We start from the raw sequence: 26,729 nt of genomic DNA, 5'->3' as shown, positions 1-26,729 counted from the left end.
GCCACAAATACCACAACCAGTAAGAGGTCATATTTACGAAGTGTATACTCTGTGCATGCCTCTCCCAGGACTCTATGGACAGAATCACGTTTAGTCCCTATTAGGTAAAAAGCACGTAATCCCCATCTTTCAGATAAAATAAATTTACACACACACACACACACACACACACACACACACTCTTTCAGGCACACACGTGCGCGTGCAAGTGATTTGTTGAGAATCATAGACCTTGTAATTAGCAAACTCAAGACTGCCCAATGGAAAGGGGTCTAGGAGTCAAGATGGAGGTGCAAACGGTTTTTGGGGAGGGGGGCCGCCTGCGCAGGCACAGGTGTCATCGGAGCCCCATGTGGCACGCGTGTGCTACAGCCTATGTCTCCCATGCCATCAGTTTACTCTTTCTGCAAACTGTCTTTTTGCCCCCTCTCTTTAATCTGTTTGTTTTATCTCTTACTCATGTCAACAGATATCTAATGAGCACCCAGTGTGAGCCAGAGACTAACAGAGCACTGAGCATACACCAGGGAGCCAAACAGAAGTCCTGCTTCTCATGGAATGTGTACACTGTTGGGGACGGCAGCAAGAATGCATGTGTACATGCAAAATATACAAGATATGTAAATATCCCTATTGTCTACAGATATCTCCTATAAAATACAGCTGTACCTCACCATGCATCTATCCATGGGCAGATATTAGACACGAAGGAGGAGATCTTTGATGTTACGGCAAGAAAATAGAAAGTAAGGCAAAGAAGGATTGAGAGTGATGGTATAGGGAGGGGTGGAATTTTATATCCATTGGTAGGAAAAGTCTTCGCTAATGGAGGGACTTACAAGCAGAGACTAAGTAGATATTTCACGTACATTGGGGTCCTTAGATGTGGGAAGGGAAGGGGTCAGTAAGTCTCATCTCAACAGCCCTAGAGAAAGGTCTGTAGCTCTTCATTCATCCTGCAGTAGCTCAGACAATGATTCCATTACACTAGACTCTGAAAGACAAGATGAAGAACCACCAGTTGTCTTGAATCAGATTCCCTGGGAAACGGTCTTAGACTGGTGTTTGTGTGCAGGAAGGAGTTTTATTGGGAGTGCTCTGGGGAACAGCATTGTAAGGGAGGAAGAGAATCAATGCTAGGCAGCTCTCACAGGGAGCTCTGGAGCTGGGATGGCCTATGGAGGCCGGGTCTTTGGACCTCTGCATCATCCAGTCCCTAGACAGCACCTGTCTAAGAACACAGCAGACACTGGCTATGCTGCTTCCTTCTACAGACAGCAGTTAGAAGCAAGGGGCTCGGGGCGCCTGGGTGGCTCAGTGGGTTAAAGCCTCTGCCTTCGGCTCAGGTCATGATCCCAGGATCCTGGGATCGAGCCCCACATCGGGCTCTCTGCTCAGTAGGGAGCCTGCTTCCTCCTCTCTCTGCCTGCCTCTCTGCCTACTTGTGATCTCTGTCAAATAAATAAATAAAATCTTTAAAAAAAAAAAAGAAGAAGCAAGGGGCTCCAGAAGTAATTAGCAGCCAGCACGTCCAGCAACTGCAGACCTGAATAATGAACACCTTGCCTGGATGGAGGTCTGGGCCAGATGCCACAGCCCCGAGTTCATTCGCCATCCAACACATTCTCCAGAGTCAGGATCAGAAGATGGCTAAGAACATGCTGGGTCAGGGTAAATCTGACCCCATTTATCAGTAGGACTACGGACAAGTTCCCTCTGTGCCTGGGCTCCCTGGTCTGTAAGATTAGGGTAACAATGGTGTGTATTTCCCCGGGTGGTTCTGGAGATTACAGGAATTAGGACATGTAAAATGCTTAGAGAAACACCTGGCCTACTAGGATAAGCTCCGAATACATGGTTTTTGCTCTCAGGGTATCCTCTGCATGTATCAGTATTTCTCTTTTAACCATCGAGTTGGGATAACCCACTATCTTTTCTCTCCCTTCCCTGCTCTGCCATCCAGGTGGTGGGCACGGGGCTGGCGCTGCCCCTCAGGCACAGGGAATCAGCCCATGAATCGGGCCTGGCTCTTAGGGCGGCACAGCCCTTGCTGCTGATTCTGGAACAAGCATCCAGCCTCACAGAGACCAGCAACCCCTCCCTCCCCTGCGGCTGCCACTAGCCTTTCACTGAAGCCTGTTCTTCCCCCTGAAAATCCCAGCTCAAAAGCTTATATAAAGATCCCGAAATTTCCAGGAAATCCTCTTTTCTAAATTTTGGAGACTGCCAGCCTAGAATGAAGCCAACCCAGAGGACTCCAAGCCAGAACAGGAGAGACCAGTTCCTAATGACAGTGATTGCATTTCTGGATCTTGTAGCAGAAACAAGCCTTCTGGGTATTGTAAGGAGGAGAGGGAGAAGGAAGAAATTCCGTTTTTGAACTGGGTTTGAGCTGGGTTTTTTCACTGGCCATACTTGTCTAGAAAGTGCAGCTGAGCCAGCCCAAAGTCAACTCTTAGCTCTGTAGAGGTGAGTGAGAGCCTGGGGTCCTGCTATAAAGAGAAGGAAGGTAACAAGCAATGGACGACCCCGGCAAAAGGAAGACTAAGTCCTCCCATGAGGGGATGAGAATGGCACTGTACCTCTGAGGCCCTCCTCCCCAAAACCCATATCCCCAGGCTAGTCAGGAGAACACCATCAAAATCTGGAGAGCGATTCTACAAAGTACCTGCCCAATCTCTTCAAGACTGTCAAGATATTCAAAAATGAGGAAAAACTTAAAAAAAAAAAAAAAGGAAGATCTGAGAAATTGTCACAGTCAGGAGGAGCTGGAGGATGATTAAACTGTCCTGGGGTATCCTGGATGAGATCCAGGAACAGGAAAAGGACATTATACACAAATAAGATCTGAGTAGAGGGGCACTCGGGTGGCTCAGTTGGTTAAGCGTCTGACTTGATTTCAGCTCATGATCACAGGGTCCCGGGATTGAGCCCCACATGGGGTTCCACGCTCAGCGGGGGGTCTGCCTGAGGGGTCTCACTCTCCCTCTGCCCCTCCCAACTCACATGCACTCTATCAAATAAATCTTTTAAAAAATATAAATAAAAAGGAGAAGGTCATCTCTGCACTCACTTCCCGTCTTTGCTCTGATGGCTGAGAGGCCTAGTAAGATGGTAACGAAGCATAACCCTCAGCTCTGGCCACCACAGCTGCTTCCATCACTCTGGTTTATGCCTTTCCATCACAGGGCCCCTCCCACTCATGTAGTACACCAGGCTGTGTGCAGGGTACCGGTGCTCAAAGGCTCAAGGCTATAGCCTTGCACTCAAGGAATTTGCAACCTAGGGAGCAGAAGTGGGTCTCTAGGCTCTCGTAGCAGCTCCCAGACTCCCTGTCTCCACTACAGAACGATCCTTAGCACTGGGGCTGGAGCCATCAGACCTTGGCTTAGAGAACCCCTATATGTCAAACTCCGGGTCATTACAGAAGAAAGAGAAGAGAGAAAAGGAGTTGACCCAGGTGGCTGCTTTTGAGAAAGGACCACAGGTTCTTAAACCTACAGATCCACAATCCCTTAAGTGAAATCCTTGAGCCAGATAAGCTTCAGAACAGAGAATTTCTCAGAATTTTAGAAAGCAGAGAGGTTACATGATGGAGAGCTCCAGTAGGATCTGGGGCCACACCCCATAATCCACGGAATTATCAAAGCAGATCACAAATACGCACTCGAAGCGGGATAAACAGAATGACTGTAAACAGCCTCGTGTATTCCACACAGGTTTTGCCATTAAAAAAATGTTGGTGCCAAACTTGCAGTGAAATTCGTGGTTTTCAGAGCTTTTATGACCTTAACGCTTTTAGCTTCAACCCCAACAGAGTCAGTAGGACTCTTGCCATCCACCTCCACTCCCGCTCAAGCTGTGTTTATCTCCTAACCCTGAGGAAGATCAGCCTTCAAGGTCCTTTCAAACTTCTTTCAGCAATCTGATGACGGCAGCGTTTGGAGGGAGAGGTCCTGAACTGGTTTCCTTCCCAGCTACTGTCTCAGTTCCCAGCCTCTACCCACCTACCCACTGCCACCTCGCCCACACACTAATCGGCCTCTCTAAGCTTGAGTGTACATCCCAGTCACCTGGAAGGCTCACGAAGACAAATCCTGAACTCTGCGCCCAGCGCTCCCATTTCAGTGGGTCTGGAGCAGGGCCCCAGAAATGCATTTTTAACAAGTTCCCACGTGCATCGCTTGGATGCTCCTGGTCCTGGACCCCAACTTAAGGACCCGCTGCCTCACTTGGAGCTTTCTCATTCCACACTGCAGTGCAGGAGTCAGTAAGCGCTCAAACCCGTTTTCATTCTTACAAAGATTAGCTCCCAAATGACCCGATGTGTATTTGATGGCTCACAGCTGCTTGCCTGTTTGACACATATAGAGACAAAAAGCCAGCTGGATACTTGTGAAAAGCTTGATTGCCATGGATTGTAATGGGATGTCACCCTGAGAAGCCCGGGCTAGTTGCATCACTGGTGTAGAACTCAAAACAGCAATTCTAAAGGGGCTTGAAGAGTGGGGTTCGATTTTGATTTTAAAGAAGTTTCCTGAATTGAAATTCTTTTCCCAAACCACTGTAGCATGTTGCTATGAGGGGGAAAAATTGCAAATGATTTTCAAAAGTAATTAAATAAAATGCTATTTTCCTTTGAACATAAATAATTGTCAGCCAACATGGGCACCACTGCACACAGACTCCCTTCCTTCAGGAATCAGGAAGTTGTGCCAACTCATGAGCTGATTTTTTAAATTCCTCTACCTACAGGCCAGATGCTAACATCAAGATATTTCTTTAATTTTTTTTTTCCCAACTCTATTACTTCATCTTCTAGATCTTATTAAGTCCAGAAGAATCTTTTTTTTTACTGTTTCAATGCTCAGGGGAGAAATGGCCACACTCGATAAAGTAAACACTAAGATAGATCTACTCAAACACAATGCTACACATTTAGACAAAAGAATCTGTCACCAACCTCTCAAATATCTGATGTTCTTCAATCTTTACAAAAGTCTTCGTATTTCTGACTGTGCATTTATGCAAACATCTTAATGATAACCAAAAATACACTCTTGAGTTTGTTATCTCCTTTATGATTGAATATTCTAGTACTCTTTTCACTTGTTTCTTTACAAGTATTAGTTAACCTACATCATAGGTTTAATTTTGGAGGGTTAATCTGGAAAACTATTCATGATTTGTAATTTTGTAAGTCAAGGGATGTGTATTTTTGCTGTAATGAAGATCTACAGGCTGAGACGTTGGGGTGGCTCAGTCGGTTGAATGTCTGACTTAATTTTGGCTTAGGTCATGCTCTCAAGGTTGTCAGATCCCACCCCACCTCAGGCTCCATGCTGGGTGTGGAGCCTGCTTAGGATTCTCTCCCCCTCTCCCCCTCCTTCTTTCCCCTCCCCACTCCCAGCCTCACACACTCTAAAAAGAAAAAAAGAGAGATATCTACAAGCCAGTCCATCCCTTGCTCAAGGACTATATGAATTTCTGTGGTCCCCCAAACACGACATGTCTGTAATAAGAGTCCCTTAATGAACATAGCCTAGCTAACTCCTAGATCAAGCTGAACCATTAGGGTTTTTTCTTCTACAAAAAGATCTTTGCTTTTCAGAAGAACCAACCATAGTTTCCTTTAAATAGTCAGATGTGAAAGCATATTTTGACTCACACAAATTTTCATGCACACAGCTGTTGCTAAAAGCAAATGAGAAAATGAAACAGAAATGAAGGGTAAGTATCGTCAGTCTTATCTTAGGCCTGTAGATGCTGCCTTATTAGATTGATTCTCATTTCCTAACAGGAGGCTCAAAGCACATGACTTTCCCTGTGCAGATTAGATCTAACCTTGGCTGACACGGCTACATGCCCCCACCGCAGCTCAACAGTAAGAAGCCAGGTAAAATCTAGGACAAGGGATGTTTGCTGACGCCTTACACGTAGTTACCAACAGCAAGACTTCAAATGTCTAAAGACCAAACAATTTGTTTCCAAGTAGGTCTTCCATAGCTCACCCTTAGAGGCAAGAGTTGTATTTTGGGAAGTTCTGCTCTAATGGGAACTATTCTAAAATCAGGGTTCATGCACACCCTCTCCCTCAGTTAAGGTCCCTGACCCTAACCCTAACCCTAATTGGAGATATTAAGGATGGGGTCTATAGATGGTTTTCTCTTTGTAAAGCTTTGTTTTGTGGTTTTTTTTTTTTTTAAGATTTATTTATTTGACAGAGATCACAAGTAGGCAGAGAGGCAAGCAGAGAGAGGAGAAAGCAGAGAGCCCGATGCGGGACTCGATCCCAGGACCCTGAGATCATGACCTGAGCCAAAGGGAGAGGCTTTAACCCACTGAGCCACCCAGGCGCCCCTATAGATGGGTTTTTAACATGCTGTTTCAGGCCTTAAAATGTTCTTACCTCACCATATGTCTTATCTTTTAGAAACAAAATTCAGCCCTCTTTCTAGAGAAGGACCAGGGTGGTACTTGTATCTTAAAGACACACAGCAACCCCCCGGCCTGCTTCTATGGGAATAAGAATCCCTCACTCCCTAAGACCCTGCGGTCTTCCTCCTGCATGTGTCACTGTGCCTGAAATCACGCCATCAGTCATGGCCCAAATGCATATTTACTGGTGCCCCCTCTGTAGCAGGTGCCTCCTAGGCCAACTTGGCCCCTAGCCTTATATGGCTCAGGGTCATTAGAAGGGTCCCTTCTTGGGGGGTCAATAATTGTTCTCTGTGTACCTGTTAATATGCAACTACTTCCTACCTCATGGATAGAACAAGGCAGGCTGTGGATTTGCTCATCAGGTCTTTCTTCCCCATCCTAAAGAAATTGGTGAAGAAAATAATTCTCGCAAACCTCTAGAAAGAAATACAATGACCCACAGACTCCAGTTTGAGAAAACCACTCTGTCACCCTAAGACTGACTTGACTACAACCACTGCCCTCCTAAGAGCGAGAGCCGAGCACCGGCCATGACTTCAACGAAACACTAGATGGCGCCAGAAACCCGCCGCAGAAGAGCAACCACACACCGGCCTTGGCGGACATCTTTCCTGAGCATTTCACATACTAGACTTCAAACTCGCCCTCACGGGTCACTTTGCTGAGAGGAGCTGAAGAAACAAATATTCTAACAGAAGAAGCTACCATTCTCTCAACATTCTGATTTAATGCACGGGGCCAGCGATGGGGCTTCAAGGAGACCAGGACTTTCAAGTTTCTCTGAGTTCTCATTTCCTGGGATACTCATTAGAGCTGGAATTTCATCCAGCTCCCGGACAGAAACACGAGGGCACCAAACACCACAGTGGATCTGAAAGGCTTTTGTAAACTGTGGTGGGTTATTTATGAATCGCCTTTAGCACACAAAATGAACAGAAAGAGGAAGAGATGGCTTAACATGTTACCCCTTCCAGAAACATCGATATTTCCGTGAGAATGGAAGTGAAAGGACAGGGTTTCAACCAAAGGAACTAATATCTAATGACTGAATGTAAGGGACTTAAAGAGATTTTAAGTTACCATCTCTTCCCACTGAAAAGTCATCGTTAATAGCTTTTAAAAGAAGACGCAGCCAACTTTTCTCCTTCTGCTCCAACCCCAACTTCTTCTGGTCTGTGCCGCTAACACTGGTGCACCTGCTGTGCTTTCCTCCCCCCATGCCCCTCAGCAACCACACTTTCAAATCTACAGAATCTTTCTTTCTGACCCTAAATTCAGTGTGGAGGTTCTCCTCTCTACACACACGCACACACACTCAGCAGAAATCAAGACAGCACAACAGGACCACCAAAACTTCGCAAATAATATAATTCTTCATACCACTTTCTAACTAATAAAGAGAATGAAAGTACATGTGTTATCTCGGTCCCTTGCTACTGTAAGATCTCACGGATTCCCTGAAATACTTCAGACAAATTCCAGCCTGTACTGAACAGGACCCAGAGGAACCTTCCCATATCCCAGATTCAACCTCAGACCTCAGGTACCACAAAAAAAAAAAACATGAGATGGGGGTGGGGGGAGGAGAAAGAGCTCTCAAAGAAAAGCTATCTGGGCAGTAAAACCAGGTTCTTGAATCCAGATTACTTAATCCTCCCTGAGGACGGCCCACATGGGAAGTACATCCTAGGCTGTTGAGAAATACAACATACTTCTTGCATTTTTACTGGAACCCCCTCCTCGGACTTGACAGTACGCCCACTCACAGCCTTTCCTCCCATTCAACCATTCCTGGGAATGCTTCCTCTTTGGCACCACAGGGCCTCATGCCCCTCCTGGGCCAGCCCAGTTCCAACGTGCGCACAGCAAAGCCTTTGTAAGAGCTGGCAGTCCTTCCCCGCTGGGGAGAGTCCAAGGCCTGGGAAGAGATTCCCTTCCCTAGAGCAGGAAGGAGGTGCCCAGAACACCTTCCGTCCTGAACTTTTCAACGTGGGGAAGGAGATAAACAAGGATTAGGAAGAATTCAAGATGGCCATTGAGAAGGGCCACCACCCGTTCTCTGAGAGTACAATCCTGGCAATAGCCCCTCTAAAAAACTGGACATCAGTATGAAATACTTTCATCTGAGAGCTGGGAAAGTGGCCATGGCTCTCCAGGGCACCCCATCTCCTATGCTACCCTCCCCTTTAGATCCTATACCTGGAAAGGACTTCCACAGAAGACATCCAAGGGCAGAAACAGAAACAAGACATGAAACTCATTCCATCACCCCAAGAACGGGTCAGGAAGCCCTGGCAGTGCTATGGTAAGGCTGAGGTCGCTGCTGCCCTGGGATTTACACACCCGTGGTCTAAGCACTGCCCTCGCACCCCCTTGCCCCCAGAGGACAGGGGGATGCTGGAAATACACATGCATACATGTGCATCTGTGTATACACGTCTTTAGGTTTCTCTGTAGCTAGGTGTACAAACCTACACATACACAACCCTTCACAAGTGTGACTCAGTGGGACTACGAAGGGCAAAAAAAAATACTGTACACTTTTATAAAGCTTTCTTACCTCTATCAAAAACTGTTTCAACTAGGACTATATGGTTTCATTCCAAAGTCACAAGGTAGACTGGGCAGATAATATTAGCCCTAGTAGAGGAGGAAATTAGACTTCCAATGTATTTTACTGGTTTGAATCAAAACTAGATTTTTATCTCAAAAGAACAATTGGTCTATTATTCTCAATCCTACCTGCGTACTAGGAGTCAACTGAGGACTTTCACTACCTTGCTGTAGAAGGCTCTTTGAATGGAACGATGGCCACCCCAAATGGAGGGGCAGCATGATGTGGTAGGAGGAGGATCTGGAATCACACAGACCAGATCTGACAATCTTAATGCCATCACTCCAGTCACTAACTATAGGACATGGACAAGTCACTTCATCTCTCTGAATCTCACTCACCATCTTGCTCCCTGTGGAGGCTGCTCTGTTTCCTCCATCCATCCATCCCCTCACGTTTGGCCACTGCCTTCCCACTTTCTTCCAATACCCAAAGTTACCACCAGCCCTGCTTCATGGGGATAATGGAGTCCCACTTTCATAGTTGTCAGAATTCAGCAAGACCATACATGCCTTCTCTGCGCCAGACAATGCCTGGGATCCATAATAAGCAAGACAAGACCCTATCCTCAAGGAGTCCACTCCAGCAAATCACCTAACATTGTACCTGGTATGGAGTAGGTGCTCAGTATTTTGTTGGATGAACTCATAAGTGAATAGTTGATTTCTAATAAAAATCAATGCCTGGGCTTCACCCTGGCCAACTGAGACAAACAAACACTTGGGGGTAGACAGGGCAAAGTAATTTTTTAAAGCTCCATGTAGGACTTCACTGTGCAACTGTGGACTTGGGCATAAGAGTACACCATGTCCTCCAATGTATACCTGAAGCCAGATCATTTTGTATATTCTGTACATTTTGTGTGTGCACATGCCTATTTCTATAATTTCAGGATCTCCTAGTTTACCAGCTATGTAAAGGTCATTCTTTCCACAAACATTCAAATACAGTAACTCAAGCTACTATCTAACACATGGTGAGAAACCCACTTCCCTGATTTCTGAGGCATCCAGGAAGCAGGTTTTCCTGGTTTACCTCACTCTAAATCCCCACGATTGCCAGTTTCTCCGTCCCACCCACCATCTTGCTTCCTGCAGAGACTGGCCTTTTCCTCAACCCATCCCCTCACCTGTGGCCACTACCCTCCCACTTTCTTTCTATACCCAAAGCAATGATCTGCCCTACTTCGTGGACCAAACCTTTCAGTAAAGTTTAATAGGAGACTACGGCTCCTACTAAAGAAAAGTTTGCCACTGAGTCCTAAGACATCACTGTTCTTGAAGCTTCTGTCCTACATAGGGGATTCCCACTGCCCAGTTTGTCCACTTCCCTTAGTCATCAATAATTTTCTATGTTGCTGTATCTGACTCAACTTTTCCACCATCATTCCTTCTGTCATAAACCCAGGGATTCCTTACCAATGTCCCACCAGCTTCCACCCAAGAAAGCTCACAGTCCCTCAATTTTATTACACAAAGTAGTTCAGCACTTTGGTTTCCTCTTCTGTAGATCATTCCAGGAGGTTTCACTTCTTTTTTTTTTTAAGCAAAAATATTCCATCTGGTATTTTCCTAAACAAAAAGTTCATCACTCCTTAGCATCTGGTGGGAGCTTTGAAGTTACTGTTTTTCTTTGATTTGTTACAGACTGAGTTTGTAGATGGTGTTGCCTTCCCTCGTGAGTCAGTGTAGATGTATATGCATACACGTATAGGATTGGGAGCAAGAAGTCATTGGCTGTCATGTGTAAGAACGGTTACAACCTGAGGGAACACAGGACAGGAAAGTTTGGGGGAGTACAGAGAAAAGGAACAACTCTAAAACATGTAGCGACAGCCTGGGGAAGTCAGACAGTTCTGAAGAGCAGCCAGAAAAGGACCAAAGGTGGGTCAAAGTGGTCAAGCACAGAACCATGGGAGAATGCCTCAAAGCCTGTTTCACTTAAGGCAACTGGAGATCTTGCCCCGAGCAATCAGAAAAACTTAACCAAGAGCCGTCCTTGGCCTCCACAAGTGACACCGAGAGGGAAGGGGGATCTACACTCCTGGGTAGCTATTACGTGCCAAATGCTGAGCTGGGGACTTTCATCACAACAAAATTTTGAGAAAAGGGATGAAAGCATTCTGGACATCCCCTATATCCCCAAATTGCATAATCTTGCTAGTGAGTTTTTTAATACAAGGCGGGCAGCCTCTTACTCATGACCCTCAGAGTCTTAACAAGCAAGCCAGACACTTCTGGACTGAACATATCAACAGCTGTGGCAGAGTTTGGTCAAATCCACAACCAAATCACAAGGATTCCAGGAGCAGGGTATCTTGCCTTGAGGAATGATCTTGAATTGGGGAGCTACAAAAGAATTCAAATCATTTAACTCACCCTTTTGTGACAAAGAAATCAGGGTCCAAGGGACACAGATCTCTTACTAGATGCTCTTGGCTTCTTAGTGGCATGGCGGAGACTTTGTCTCCTGGCTTCCTATTGAGGGACCTTTGGTAAACACACAACCTACCATAAAAATGTACTATTAATCTTTATTTTTACTACTAGTAGAAGCCTTAAGATGTAAAACACAGTAACAAAACCATGATGGAGGGGTGCCTGAGTGGCTCAGTGGGTTAAGCCCTCTGCCTTCGGCTCAGGTCATGATCTCAGGGTCCTGGAATCGAGTCCCACGTTCGGCTCAGCAGAGAGCCTGCTTCCCACCCCCTCTCTCTGCCTGCCTCTCTGCCTACTTGTGATCTGTCAAATAAATAAAAACTTTAAAAATAAAATTCCCCGGATTTAGCTAAGATACTAGGCAATCCTCAAAGGAAATGTATCTCAACCATGAAAAAAATAAGTAAAAATATAAAAGCTTTCCCAGCTAGGGCACAAGGAGTAGCACAGTGATTTGAGTGGGAGTCAGGAGACCCAGATATAGTTCCAGCTTTTTTTAGGGACACAACACACCATCCCTGTGGGCCTTGCTTTCTTCACCTGAAATCAAGAACTTTGGACTAATAAACCCTACACATCTTCCATTCACATATCTATGGCTTCATATAATCATTAGGACATCTGTAACGACCTGAGCAGTGGCACTTAGGTTGGGTCATCCAGAAGAACAGATCTGCCTCCACAGACCCCCTTGGCAAAGCACTAGAAGAAACTGAATGTTGCAAAGAAAAATTGACATTGAATGAATAGGGTCCCTTTCCTTGGAATTTGCCCAGGTCCCTGCTTTACTTGGAAGAAAAGCCTCAGAAGCTCAGTGGCCATGACCATGACGGAGGCAATGGGACCCTTTTCCCACAGTTCAAGCACTACCTCACCCAGCACAGCTGGGGCGTCTTCTGATACTGGCTCAGAGGGTACTCACCCCGTCTGACCTTCTCCCGCACACCATTTTCCTTGGAACATTCCTTATAAACACTTAACTACAGCCCAGCCCTGCTTATCTTAAATGAATGTACCAGGCATGGCTCCTCCTGGTCCAGAGCCAGAAAAATAAAAACACAAACAACTCATGGCTACTTAACTGAGGGCTTTCTGGGCAATGAAGAGGCAGAGAAGTAGGCTCAAGAAGGAAGAGGTCACTGGAAATACTGAAGGGAGGACTCAAAGGAGGGATATAGTGCCAAGAACTCTCCACAGTCCTTAAGTCAGGATGAGGCAGTTATCTGGGAAGGAATCGAAAAGTGGCCTCTGTAATACACGTATAGGAGATGAAAAATGGAAGCTGATGGATACATTATAGGACTGGCTAGCAGAGCGTACATTTCTCAGGCACACGCATTCAAGAGGTCTTCGTAGTCCATACATAATTTGGGGCACAACACTATGGCAGCCGTCCAATTTCACATTCAGAGCCTCAACTTCAAATATGGCAAAAATGTTGAAATTAATGTGACCTTGTAAGAAGCAAACACATCAAATGGGAGTATTTAGGATGCATTCTGTCTATCGCAAAGCTCAAAGGTGGCAGCGGAGGGGGAAGCTCTATCGTGCTTTTCCCTTTCTCCATTCCACCACAGAATCTGAACATACCAAATGTTATATACTGGATGCTTGTACCCCATGAAGTTTGTATGCTGAAGCCCTAACTCTTATTGTGATATTACTTGGAAGGGGGGCATTTGGGATGTAAGGTCTGGATGAGGGCATGAGGGTAGGGCTCCCACGATAACACAAATGTCCTTGTAAGAAGACAGATCAGAGCACTCTCCACAAAGAGGTCATGGCAGAGGACAGTAGCCTACAAGCCAAGGGAAGGGACCTCACAATGAAACTTCCTTTGCCAGCACCTTGATCTTAGACTTCCAGTCTCTAGAACTGCAAGAAATCCGTTTCTATTATTTAACCCAGCCAGCCTAGGATATTTTGCTATGGTTTCCTGAGCTAACATACCAAGACTCAGAAGTCACAGTCCTTCAATTAAGTCCTCTTCCCAAGGCCTCAGGTGAATCCCATGATGCATGGGAGGTCTTGAAACCCAAGTTCAATCAACACAAAGCAGGTTAAACAAATCCTGAGGGCCACAGGTTACAGAGTAGAATCTTCCAGACAAACAGACCCCTGCTGCCTCCTCACTGCGGTCTTTAATTTCTTTTTTTTTTTTTTTAAGATTTATTTATTTGAGAGAGAGGCAGTGAGAGAGCATGAGCGAGAAGAAGGTCAGAGGGAGAAACAGACTCCCCATTGAGCTGGGAGCCCGATGCGGGACTCGATCCCGGGATTCCAGGATCATGACCTGAGCCGAAGGCAGTCGTCCAACCAACTGAGCCACCCAGGCGTCCCCAGTCTTTAATTTCTAACATGGAGGTTCTCTGATAGACCACGAGGCAGGTCTGAACTCCTGACTCGTCTGACCATTTCACTTTCCCCTCATGCTCAGCAGCATACCATTCAGCATGGACAGAGGCACTATGGACTTTTCACGAGAGTTCTGCTTTTTGTTTTTTTTTTTTTAGTTTTTTTTATTCATTTATTTGTCAGAGAGAGAGGGAGAGAGAGCGAGCACAGGCAGACAGAGTGGCAGGCAGAGGGAGAGTAAGAAGCAGGCTCCCTGCAGAGCAAGGAGCCCGATGTGGGACTCGATCCCAGGACACTGGGATCATGACCTGAGCCGAAGGCAGCTGCTTAACCACCCAGGCGTCCCGAGAGTTCTGTTTTAACCTCTCTTCTCCCTAAGGACTGATCATAAGCCTCTCAAGGGCAGAGACCACATCTCTTTGTTTCCAGCCTCCACAACGCCCGGCGTAAGATTTACCATGTAACGGAAAATCAGTACGTACAGGATTTATTGGTGAAATAAACAGCAACAATTTTTGTGGTCAGGGGAAGAAAATTTTGTCACTTGTGTCAAGAGAAGTCCTGCCTTCTCTTACACACAGGAGAAGGAGCTTTGTTCCTACTCCTCATCACACCTAAGAGCAACAATGTTAGCAGGTGTCTATCACGTGGCAGCGTACAAACAACCTTCAAACATTCCCAAAGGTCCCTCCACACCCCAACAGATCTGACCAGCACGATACTCAAATGGGATCCCCTCCACTCGGAAAGTCTCATCAAGCCCACCTCACCAAACCCGACTGCCCTCAAACATTACAGGTTTGAGACCACCAAATCTAGCAAAGTTTCCATGGTTGAAGGAAAAGAGTGCTGTTTTAAAAACTATTTACTCACAGGTAGGAGCCCTGTGGGAGAACCTCTAGATGACCTAAAGAATTTTTCTTGCAGACACGGTCAGTTTCGTCACATTCAAGACTCCCCCTTGGCTGAGGACTAGCTGGAGTCCTGTGTCCCTAGGAAGGTTCAAGAAGCACACTCTATCCTGGGGTGTAACCCTGCATGTAAATGAGAGTGAAAGTCTCCTGGAGACAGATAAATTACTTATTTCTTTCATAAATAGAACCAGACAGCTTGGATGGGAAAAGTCATTCATGAAAGGATAACATCATGTCCTTAGGCAGAGGGGTGTATGCAAAAGAGGAAGGAGGTTGTCAAAATTCCTTTGTCCAAAGCAACAAACAAATCTCCAATTTGTTACACCCAATGAGTGCTTTCACTATTCGGGCAACCCCCCCAAATGAGAGAGTCAGGACCTCATTGTTTAAGAATTGAACAAACAGAACAGATTTACTTCAAGAGAAGGACAGAGCACGTCACACTTAGGACCTGTCGGAATTGCTTCATGAAATTTTTTGTATAAAATTGTATTGGGTCTTCCTGTTCAAAGAGATTTCTTACTATGGCAGTGGACCAAAAAAATTTGCCAGTGTTGCCCCAGCAGTAGCAAGGTTGCTGGTGGAATCGTACTGCTTGCCCTTTCTCCTTTTCTGCTAGGAGCACAATGAAAGAACAGCATTGTTTGTTTTCTGATAGAACAGCTCTCAACCCATGAGTGGCAGAGCAGGGTGGCATAAAGCCTGGCCCATGAGTCATGGCTGCATCCCTGCTGAGCAGATAGGCCTGGGGCTAGTTACTTAACCTCTGAGAGTCTGGGTCTGCTTCAGTCTCTGGAAGATACTACCTAGTTCATTCAGGAGTCCCGAGGACTGACTAAAATAGCGCCCATGAAGTACCTAGCGCAGTGCTCAACAGATACTCTGTAATGGAGCTCCCCACCCCACACCACCCCACCTGGAGCACTTGGAGGGTCACCTCTGCGTTTTTCCACTCTTCTTAGGAGGCGCTCTGCCAACCCTGAAGGTACTTAACAATCCAACCAAGTCATCTGAAGAGTAGTCACTGAACCAAAAGGAGGTGGGCACATCCTTTCCTCAAGTTTTTGGAAACACACTTCGAGGAGGAGATGAAACAAGACCTCACGAATGGTTAGTTGTCTTGGTTTGCACAGAGCAGAGGCCTAAGAGACAGATGGATTGATGAATGGTTTCGGTGTCTTTGGAGTCTCTCCTAAGATCAGTGTCCTGTTTGAGGCAATAAAATAGGTCTCCTCCCTCGGACTCTACACTCCTGGTAATCAGGGGGTTTCCCCAGTACCCAGAAAGGACTCCCAATAAATGTTAACAAAGGAAAAAACGGACCTCTTCTTTCCTGACTTAGCCATTAAATCAGAGACTGTTTAATCTGTTTCTGTGGAAACCCATCCTGCCTGCTTCCATAAGGGTCAGCTGCTGTTTATCTGGTTTCAAACCCCACCAGGTGTGAAACTTTTTTTTAAGATTTATTTATTTATTCCAGAGAGCGTATGCACAGGGAAAAGGGGCAGAGGAGACTCTCCAGCAGACTCTCTGTTGAGTGTGGAGCCTAACATGGGGCTTGATCTCACGACCCAGAGATCATGACCTGAGCCGAAATCAAAATTCAGACATTCAACCAACTGCACACCTAGGCACCCCAGGTGTTAAAATTATCCTAACTATGAAAAAGCTACTGTCCTGAATCCAGGACCCCAGGGGAAGCAAGTTACTTCTAGATCGTCTCCTGCTGGGTTTCCCCCACCCCCCCCCCACCCCAGCTGAGTTTGCAAAACACAAACCCTCAAAACCTTCCAGTTCCTCACCAGTAACAATGGTGTCTGTTGTCACTGTTGCTTTCGCTCTCTAGGTCCATTCTTCCCTGAGATTTTCCCCCATGTCTCTTGTCCAAATACCTGTATTGGTCTTTGCATTGCCTGCTAGGTTTTTTATAGCTTTAGATCACGGACTATGTTCTGCCAGTCACAATTACTTAGAAAGACACCTGTTCTCCCCCAGAAACAGTGGGCATCCTGAGAGCGGGGACCAACTCGCTGATCGCCTCTCCCCTGATCTTCAACCGCAACACAATGCCTGGCCCACCATGAACGTCCAATACAGGCTGTTGAGGTCCTTAGTCAAACTTCAGGTGTTCGTGTGCTCCTAAAACCAAGAGCAAGGGACTCCTCGCTTTGCCACCGTAACAGGAGAGGGCATTTTAATACACTGCAAAGAAACAGAAAAGCCGGGGAGGAAGGAAGCCAAGAGAAGGCAGAAAGGCTTTCTTCTGCACCATTTCTGCCCCGTCTGCCTATTCGACTGGGATTAAGGGACTGGTTTTACCTGAAAAGCAGCTCACCCACACTGAAGCTTTCAAAGGCTTCCCGGATCTCTAATGAGAACGACACCCATGTTTTCATTTTGAATCCTTTTTTACCGTTGTCTCAAAACGTTTTCTAACTAAAGAACCGATCTTTATTCAGTCATCTGTTGGTGCACCTCCCACCCACCACTCCTAACATTCAGGTCTTTGGAGCTGGACCCCTGGAGGAGGAGAGGGTGTCTGGCAAAGTGGTGACCACCCACACGATCTCCATGCAGTCCCCTGCCCCACCCCCCCCTCGTCTGCTGGTCACTGGCACCCTGGCCCCGGCGCTGCTACGGTCCACAGCTTAACACAGGATGTTGCCTTGGAAGAGATGCTGGGAGCCCTTTTGCAGTGACGGCAGAGCTGCCTCTGACCTACATTCCCAAGGCCAGAACAATGACAAGGGTCTTTTCAATCCCCTTCTTCCCCTGCACGTGTGTGGACTACGCTTTAGGAGGCCCGGCTGAGTCACAGACGACGGACCCAGGGCTCTGGATGGCCCCCTCATGTCCCTCACCATAGAATGCCTATGGCACCCCCTCTTGCCTGCTCGTTACAGAAGCAATAGAGGCATTTTTTCCCTTTAGGGCTGATGGTGGCTCTGACCATTTGAGTATGTTCCATTAGCAAGAGCAGGTAGAGGGGATTAGAGAGCGAGCCCAGCTTTCCCTCCACAAGGATCCCACCCCGTAGTAATTTGGAAAAGCTGAGCGGCCAGGAGCTCTGTGGCTCCGTCGGAATCCAATCTGGCCAGCTCTCTATACTTCTCAGACACAGCAGGAACCAAGGCTATAACCTGGTTACAGATGTTTGCAAAGACTCCCCTACCTCCCGACCCCAGACTTGAACCAGGAGACGATCTGGGGATGGTGCCCTCCATTACAGTTCTCCTCATCCCACATGAGGCTACCCAATACAGCCCAGGCTCCCACAACAGACGCACAGGGATAGGTAGATTCCTTCATCAGGGTCTGTGGCGACACCATGCTCCCAGCTGCTGAAATAGTAGCCCACAAGTCATTCTGGTTGCTTCACTTTCCCTGTATCCAACGAGTAAGAGGCCTTACTCTTCTCTTCCCGCCATTGCTATGCTACATCCAGCTAACTGGATGAGGTTCATTGCTTTTCTCCCTGAACCTCCTTCCACGAAGCTGCTGGGGTAATTTTTCTAATGTTCAAGTCTGATTTCATTCTTTCGCTCAAAATCCTTCAGCAATCCCCGGTTCAACTCGGAGATAAAAACCGACTTTTTCAGATGGCTTCAGGATTTGGTCCTTCCCTACCTGTCCATCCACCCCTGTCGCTCACTTTCTCCTGTGACTACAGGGACTCTCATTGGCTTCGGGCTCAGCATAACTGCTAGACTGTTGCATACCCCCAAAGGAGCTCCCTTCCCTAGAAGGCACCTACTCTCTGGTTTGTGCCTAGTTTTCAAGACCTCCAAATATTGGACTGATTTGTGTAATTGCATTCTTTTTCCCACGCCCAAGACAGGACACGTGTTAGTCCATTCTTCTCTATGTTGTGTTTCTTTAGCCAGCCAAGGTCAGCAGAAGTTTGAGCATTCCCAAGCAAGAAAACCTTAAGGGGTGTTGTACGTGGTGGGAACGGATAGAGAAAGAATGAAGTGGAAGGCAGAACAAAGCAGCAAAGTGGAACTGGGTTCTTGGTAACTTTGAGTGACTAAGCCACGCCTGTCTGGAACCCACTCTATATCTAGACTTTCTGATTAGATCACCCAACAAATTCCGTGTATTGTATTGTTTAATGCTGTTTGAACCAGGTTTTCCGTCTCTTGCAGCACAGCGTACCTTATCTGACACAGCAGAAATAATATTCTCTTTGGGGTAAAAAAATAAAAAAGCTTTCCTTAGAATAAATGATAAAATAAAACCAAGGGGGGGGTTTCAGAAAATGGGGCACTAAATAGAATCGAGATGTTTGAATTCTACCACAGGATTTCATTTATATGTGAAATCCAAAAAACAAAACCAATGAACAAACAAGAAAGCAGAATCAGACCCATAGATACAGAGAACAAATTGACAGTTGCCAGAAGGGAGGGTGGGGGGTAGGGAGATGGGCAAAATGGGTGAAAGGGAGTAGGAGGTACAGGCTTCTAGTTAGAGGAGGAGTAAGTCATGGGGATAAAAGATTCAGTATAGAGAACACAGTCAGTGATACTGTAGTTGTGCTGGATGGTGACAGAGGGTGGCTACACTTGTAAACATAACAATGTATACACTTGTCAATCACTATGTTTTACACCGAAAACTAACGTAACACTATGTGCCAATTATACCTGACTTAAAATAAATAAATAAATAAATAAAGCTAAGGTGTGGGAAGGAAAAAAAGCCTAAAAGAAGCTTGAATTTTAAGTGAAAATTTGCCTACAACTTTTCAGGTCCTAGTTTCTCATGCTTCATTTTTCTACCTATAAATGGAGGCTATTCCTACCAACTCCTAATTTACCACACAGTTGATAGGAATCAAGTCTAGAAAGATATCTTAGTCTCTTCAGGCTGTTGTAACCAAATACCACAGACTGGGCAGCTTGTAAACAACAGAAATTTATTGCTCACCGTTCTGGAGGCCAGAAGTCAAGACTGGGATGCCAGCACACTGTTTCTGGCGAGAGCCTTTTCCAGGTTGCAGAACGCCAAATTCTTGCTCCACCCTCACCGGACAGAAACAAGCATGCTCTCTGTGGTCCCTTTTTTAAGGGCACTAATCCCTTTCACATGGGCTCTCGTTTCATGACCTTTTCGCCTCCCAAAGGCCCCACCTCCAAATACCATCATCTTGGGCATTAGGTTTCCAACCTACAATTTCAGGCCATGGTGAGTTTTGCTGCTCTTTCGTACACGGGCATTAGGTCATTTAAAAAACATCACTGAGCATTTCTTATGTGCTTGGCAGAGAGTGTCATATATATGGACAAACCTGAGATATCCTCTAGGCTAGGGTTTGGCAAACTACAACTCACAGGCCAATCTGGTCCCCCTCCTGTTTCTGCAAGTAAGTTTTACTGGAACTCAGCTGTACCCATTTGTTTACAGATTGTCTATAGCTCTTTTCACTCCATCACAGCTGAACTGAGTAGTTGCCACAGAGACCATATGACCCACAAAGCCTAAAATATTTACTATCTGGAACTTTCCAGAAGAAGTTTGCCAACCTCTGCTCTAGGCTATTCACCACAGCTAAAAGTTCTCATTACTATAAACCCTCCCTCCCTGAAGAGCCGTAGTGAAGTATACCTCATCAACTTTTGTGTAACACAGTCCCAAATACCGGATCAAACGCCTCGAGAAAGAAGAAAGTATTCTCCAGCATATATTCACTTGAATGAGTTTTGAGTTTCCAGAATTAACTGGAACCACAAATAGAATGCAGGCCCCATAAACAATCACTAGGCTCCTCCTTGAGAGACGGGTGAAACCCGTTCCAGCTGGTGTCAATGGAAAACCGAGTGCAGACAATGTGACTCATTAACAAAGAAAGAAGAGAGGTTTGGTTTTTCTCTCCTCCATCCTCTTCCCCGGGTGCAGTTTGTTTCTGAGAATAGCGATCTCATTTTAAGTGACTACAGCCTAGGAATAGAAGGTAAAAAAATAAAAACCAGCCTATTTCTAAGTATTAATGCAAAGATGAAATCTAGAAATTAAGTCCCTGGTCTTTTTTTTTTTTTTCCTCTAAATGGTCTATGGTGACTCACAAGCTAGCTTCTAGCCTAACTATCCCAGTTTCCATTGTGCACTCGAGACTTGCCCAAAGCTCTTTTCAGGTGCTAGAGGGATTGGCGCCGAAATCACTCACATTATTGTACAGGGGAGTGGAAACAGCACAGGCTGTTGAACCCAACAGCTACCAAGGAGAATCTGGTTTGCCTCTTACAATGGATACAACACAGAAGAATGTTTTTTTTTCTCTTCTCTGAACTGCGCATTGCTCAACAGTATGCAGAATGCTAATTCCTATTTCTTCGAGTTTTTAGAGAATCAAATGAGGTCACACCTGAAAGCATCCAACACAGTTGTAGGCACAGCACTGTTTTCAATAAACGTGGCTTTGCTCCCTCTTCCCGTCATCCTTCTACACATGAGGAAATAAAAAGCATATCTCCTCTGAATAAGAGAATCACAGCCTCCTATTGTTTTGAGTCTTAACTGTGTTAAAAGAGAAACAACAGTTAAAAGCTGCGAGATACAAAGAGATTGAATTGTGTTCTGGGACTTTCTCCTCCCCATTACTTCAACTCCCAGCCCCAAGATTAAAGATGAGAATAGGTTTCTATTTCTAAATGAACAGAATGCTGCAGGCATCAATCAGTAGGAACCACTAATGGAAACTTGGCCACTAGTACCTTCTCTGAGGCCGTCTGACACATTTGGATCTAATTGGCAGTCTGCTTTAGAGCAGCCAAAAAATATAGTGTCATACACATCACAGATCAAAGCGGAGACAAACTTGCTAGCGGCCATGCGGCTTTGATTGCCAAAATCAGGCAAGCAGGTCTGTGGGTTTTGTTTAGGGACAGGTAAATGCTCACCACCTTATTTCAAGAAAACCTCTAAAAGGCCCTGTTTTTAGCTAGCTTGGACCCAAAACATGAAGGAACAAGAAAAAGCATTCAGGGTAGCTGGCAGCTTGGGTGGTCAGAAAAAGAGACCAACTTATTTTCATCCTGCCACAAAATATGTTGGAAATTAATTAATATTCTCTTCTGGGCTTGGACATAATGAGTGACTTGGACTTTTCAATAGGAAATATGCCTCAGCCTGAAGCTCAGGAATGTCAATTATACCTAAAAACCCTCTTAAATCCATTATTTGTAGGAGAAAACAAAATTTCTCCTTCTACTAAAAAACAACAAAAAGAATGCCTCTTTCTAATTCCGACATGATATACGAATGCCTACTCCCCAGAATTTAAATGATAAATGTTCCCATTGAACACTGTTTCTCTTTCTAGTGTCACAGTCCCCCGCAAAGTCATAGAACCCTCCTTTCAGATAAATACATACACAATTTTGCATACAATTTTGTTATTGACAGACTTCCTGAGGACCTCCCAGGGGTTCCCCTGGGCTCTGTACTTCCTAGATTATACTTCCTAAATTAAAGATGCCTGTATCGAATGTATTAAACAGAAGGACAAAACCATTTACTAAATGAAGGTTTACCCCTGAAGGTCTATCATTACTTCTAATTTATGCCAGTCATTGTGGATTGCCTGTTCCTACAAGGACCTCCAGGTCACCAGCCAAAGATTACTACCTTCTAATATGTTCCCATTCTCAGAAACCCATGGAATATCTGCTGTACAGAACTGAGAGGACTTTGGCCCAAATTCCTAGATAACCTTAGAGTAAAACAATAAAGAGAAGACAGTGGAAAGCATTCAGATGTGGGAATTATTCATTCACTCCACAAATATTTACTGTACAGCTATCATGCGAAAGACACTTTCAAGGCACTAGGGGTATCAAGTGAACAAGACAGCAATGATTCCTGCCTTCACAGAGCTGATACCTATGTTCAAAACTTGGCCCTACATTTACCGTATCAAGTTATCTGATGATAGTACAAGACCTGAAGTTCTCATAACTGTTGATTATAATCTATACCTTGTTAAGTGGTAGTAAATGTAGTTTTAATGATAATGCCAATGCACCCGACACACAGCGGACTTTCAAGTACTGCCCACTATTACTATCGTCACGATGATTAATAGTGGCAAGCATTAATTCATCAGATTATGCATCACTACTGAAAGCTCTTCCAATATCCCTACTCTTAGCAGATTCATACATATTAGCAAAGTATTGCACAAGCACTGGAGGAAATGACAAGGAGGAGGTCTGGGCTCAAGTCTACAGTTCTGGACCTTCTTTTACCAGCCTCAGTTGGGTTGTTTCCAGAATGTGCTCTTGTTATTAGTTATTGATCACTGTTGAATTGTTCCTTGGTTAAGATGGTTCTTTCAGTATGTTTGCTGCTATCTTCCCTCTTCTAAGACACCAATGGCTTGGACCTTATATTTGTTAAAGGAAGTTCCTTTTAATCAAGTTGCTGTTGTTTATTTTCCACTTCAATCTCGCCACCACTGAAATATCCTATGTCACAAGGTAACTTTTAACACACAGGTGACTCCATACTAGACCACATCACCTGTTCAACTTCCTTGAAACCAAGAAGTAGCAAGTTTGTACAGCCAAAAAAATCTGCAATCCAACCACAAGGAAGTATACAGTACCCTGGTTACAGGAAGTAAGGCTGTCTGACATCTGTCTTCAACATCAGACACTGCACTTGGAATGTGTTCCATTCTATATAATACCTCTAGGATATTAAAATCAATCCTGAAGGGCTACAAACTCATTCCAACTCCTACCCATGAGAAGTCCTGCACTCCTCGGAATGTTGAGAAGACTAAGGCTAAAAATTTAACAAAAGGGGAAGAGCCAGAGAAAGACAATGACAAGCAGAGTTACCACGGAGGGTTCAGTGAGAAGACGGACTAGCTAACCCAGGAAAGACAAATATAGGATCCTAGAAATAGAAAACAAAAACAAAAATCCCATCAGAGAAAGTAAACCACAGACCATCTGTAGAACATAAGGGATGAACCTAGAAATATGAGGTGAGTTTTCAAAGAGATGATCCATTTCAGAAAAAGTCACAAACATTTATCCTATTGTGTTAATTATCAGTGTGTTTGCCTCTAAACTCTAAATCCACTCTTCACTGTCCGTTCCATAGACACGGATATGGTCCTTTCGAATATTTCTTCTTTGCTAGTTGGTATAACGCTAAGCTTTGTCAGTGGAGGGAGATGGGGGGACAGTGGATTAAAAGAGGTATTTTTCTCTTCGTGGTGTGCTAAGCTCCTTCTGCCAGGCTCCTACAGCTCCTGATTTCTCCAGTTTGGACACCTGTGGCTCATGCCTTCTGCATATCCAGCTCTACAAGGAACCGTTCCTATAACGAATGGCTTCTTCAGCACCGGCTTCCCACAGCCTATGGGGGCAGCCAGCAGCCCTCAGTGGCCAGTTGCTTTCCCAGCACCCCCTCAACTGGCCTTGCAGTGAATTGCAGGGCATAGCACGTCCCTGTGGATGGCTCCGGCGTCTCAGAGGGTCCATCTCCAGCAAGACCCACAAGCACAGCATCTCAGGGACTCCTGCAGTATCCCCTGAGCCAAGTAATGACACTCACTGCAGCAAAGTCTGTATCTCAGGCCTGAAGGGAGAGGGAATGTTCCATCCCACTCCTAGATGTAATGATGCCCCTTTTATCTGATTTCTGAATTCTTTTAAGTTCTCTTTACTTCTTCCAGGTCAGTTCCCCCATTACTCTAATCCTCTATTATAGATACTAAGTCCTTAAGTTAAACTTCCTTTATTCCAACTACTCTGTCGCTCCGTCTTCTGGTTGGGTCCTGAGTTATACATTTGGGTACCACCTGTGAATTCATTCAGGTGCACAAAAGCCATTGTTTTAAGGAAGTAAGGTGCTATTTCTTCAGGTAGAGCATCATAGAACTAGATATCAGAAATTACAAGAATCTTCGCAATCAAGATAGAAATTTAGAGGCACAATTATGCTAAGCCATTTCTGGGCCTATTTAAGGAAATTTAATCACTACCTTATTTGTACCATCACTCCACCTGGAATACAATGTAGTTAGGACCCTGTGCTAAATGACTTGATTATACGTCTATCCATTTAGAGCATGTTCAGGGTCTGGCTCATATATTGCTTGTTGTATCCCATGCACCCAGCAAAGTGCTTAGCACACGAGAGAAGCTTACTAAGCAATCTGTCCAAGGTAAAACAACTACTTAATTTCAGAACCAATCTATTCTCTTCTCCTTTCCAAAGCCTTGTTAACATTTATCCTTTAAATTCTCAAGCAATTAACACTCTATAATTAAAATAGCCCTGGGATGGGTGATATGTTAAGTGTTCTCTATTATTAATACTGGACTCTTCCTCCAGATTGGTTGGGTTCACTCTTTCCTGTGAATATTATTACTGAACCTTCCCCGGTTATTTCCTAGAAACCATATTTCATCTTAATCAGATATTGTTTTTATCTTCGTGTGAAAACTCTGAAGATATAATAGTAAATGAAACTCTGGATGAGGGAGGAAGGGGTTAGAAAAACTGTACCCATTATTATATACATATTAAATGAAATTCTAAAGATTTAAAAAGCATAGCACTTAACAAAAAGAAAATGAAAACTGAAATATTAGTAGCAAAGTTAAATTCAAGGCAGACAAGCCTTAACGGGGACAAAAGAGGCCATTTATTTTTCTATTAGGTAGAATGTAAAGGTAGGTGTAACAGGCATAAATGTTTTTGCACTAAACACAGTGTATGTGGGAGCTTAATTATATAAAATAGAATTTCATTTCAGAATGGGAGACCTGGGCGCCTGGGTGGCTCAGTGGGTTAAGCCGCTGCCTTCGGCTCAGGTCATGATCTCAGGGTCCTGGGATCGAGTCCCACGTTGGGACTCTCTGCTCAGCGGGGAGCCTGCTTCCCTCTCTCTCTCTCTGCTGCCTCTCCATCTACTTGTGATCTCTGTCTGTCAAATAAATAAATAAAATCTTTTAAAAAAAATGCTTTAGAATGGGAGACCTGCAGGAATTGAAGTATCTCTTCCCTTTTTGTGAGAACCCACTTTAATTAAAGCAATCATTTTTAAAAGTATAAGCCTTCCAAAATAAACAGTAATGAGGGGAGGCCATCAGGGCAGAAAAGAGTTCAGGACATTTCTAGAGAATGGAACACAGATGGAAAAGCACTGACCAATGGATGAACCAGAGCAAAAAGTAACCACCTAATGTATAAATAAAGAGGGACAGTGCTTCTACATTGAAGGGACTTAACTTGCTTGACAGAACCCAAAGGGGATCTTGACTGAGATGCAGCATATACAACAGAGATGGGGAGTGAGAACTGGATCTGGACATAGGGAAATTGGTTGAAGACCTGTATAAGGAAGAGCCAACCACAGCTGTCTGCCTTCCCCTCTTTTAAAAAAAAAAAAATTAAAAATATATATATATTTACATTATATATTATATATATTATATATTATATTAAAATATGTATTTTAATATATATTAAAATATATATTATATATTAATATATAATATTATATATTATATTATATACGTTAATATATATTGATATATTATATTATATATTATAATATTATATATAATAATTATATATAATATAAATATATTTTTAATATTATATATATTTTATATATATTTATTTAAAATATATATATATTTTTTCCACTAGATAGAGGGATAGAGAAAGGGAGAGCACAAGTAGGGGAGTGAGAGAGGAAGAGAATCTTTCAAGCAGACTCCCTCTTGAGTGCAGAAGCCAGTGCCCCTTGGGGCTTGATCCCACAACTCTGAGATCACGACCTAAGCTGAAACCCAGGGTTGGATGCTTAACTGACTGAGTCACCCAAGGGCCCCTGCCTTTCCCTCTTTTGCCAGAAACTGAAGAAAGTGTTTACCCCAAGGTCAAAATAAATAGGTTAGAGAGGTGATAAAAATAGATAGATGATAAATAGACAGATAGATA

The 26,729-nt window shown here is 44.5% G+C and overlaps 1 long non-coding RNA gene across 1 annotated transcript; it reads right to left on the bottom strand.

Moving 5' to 3' along the window:
• Positions 1–6,321: 6,321 nt before the first annotated feature.
• On the bottom strand, positions 6,322–25,856 carry LOC116870096. The gene is made up of 3 exons (XR_004383179.1): positions 25,800–25,856; positions 10,250–10,254; positions 6,322–6,360 (listed from the first exon to the last, which is right to left on the bottom strand). It is a non-coding gene; the product is annotated as an uncharacterized LOC116870096 (long non-coding RNA).
• Between the last annotated feature and the right edge of the window lie 873 nt (positions 25,857–26,729).

This window comes from Lontra canadensis, unplaced genomic scaffold (genome assembly GCF_010015895.1).
Source record: "Lontra canadensis isolate GAN:19392208 unplaced genomic scaffold, GSC_riverotter_1.0 scaffold21, whole genome shotgun sequence".
Classification (NCBI taxonomy): domain Eukaryota; kingdom Metazoa; phylum Chordata; class Mammalia; order Carnivora; family Mustelidae; genus Lontra; species Lontra canadensis.
Note: the sequence above shows the minus strand (reverse complement) of the source record. Positions and strands in the feature narration are given on the sequence as shown.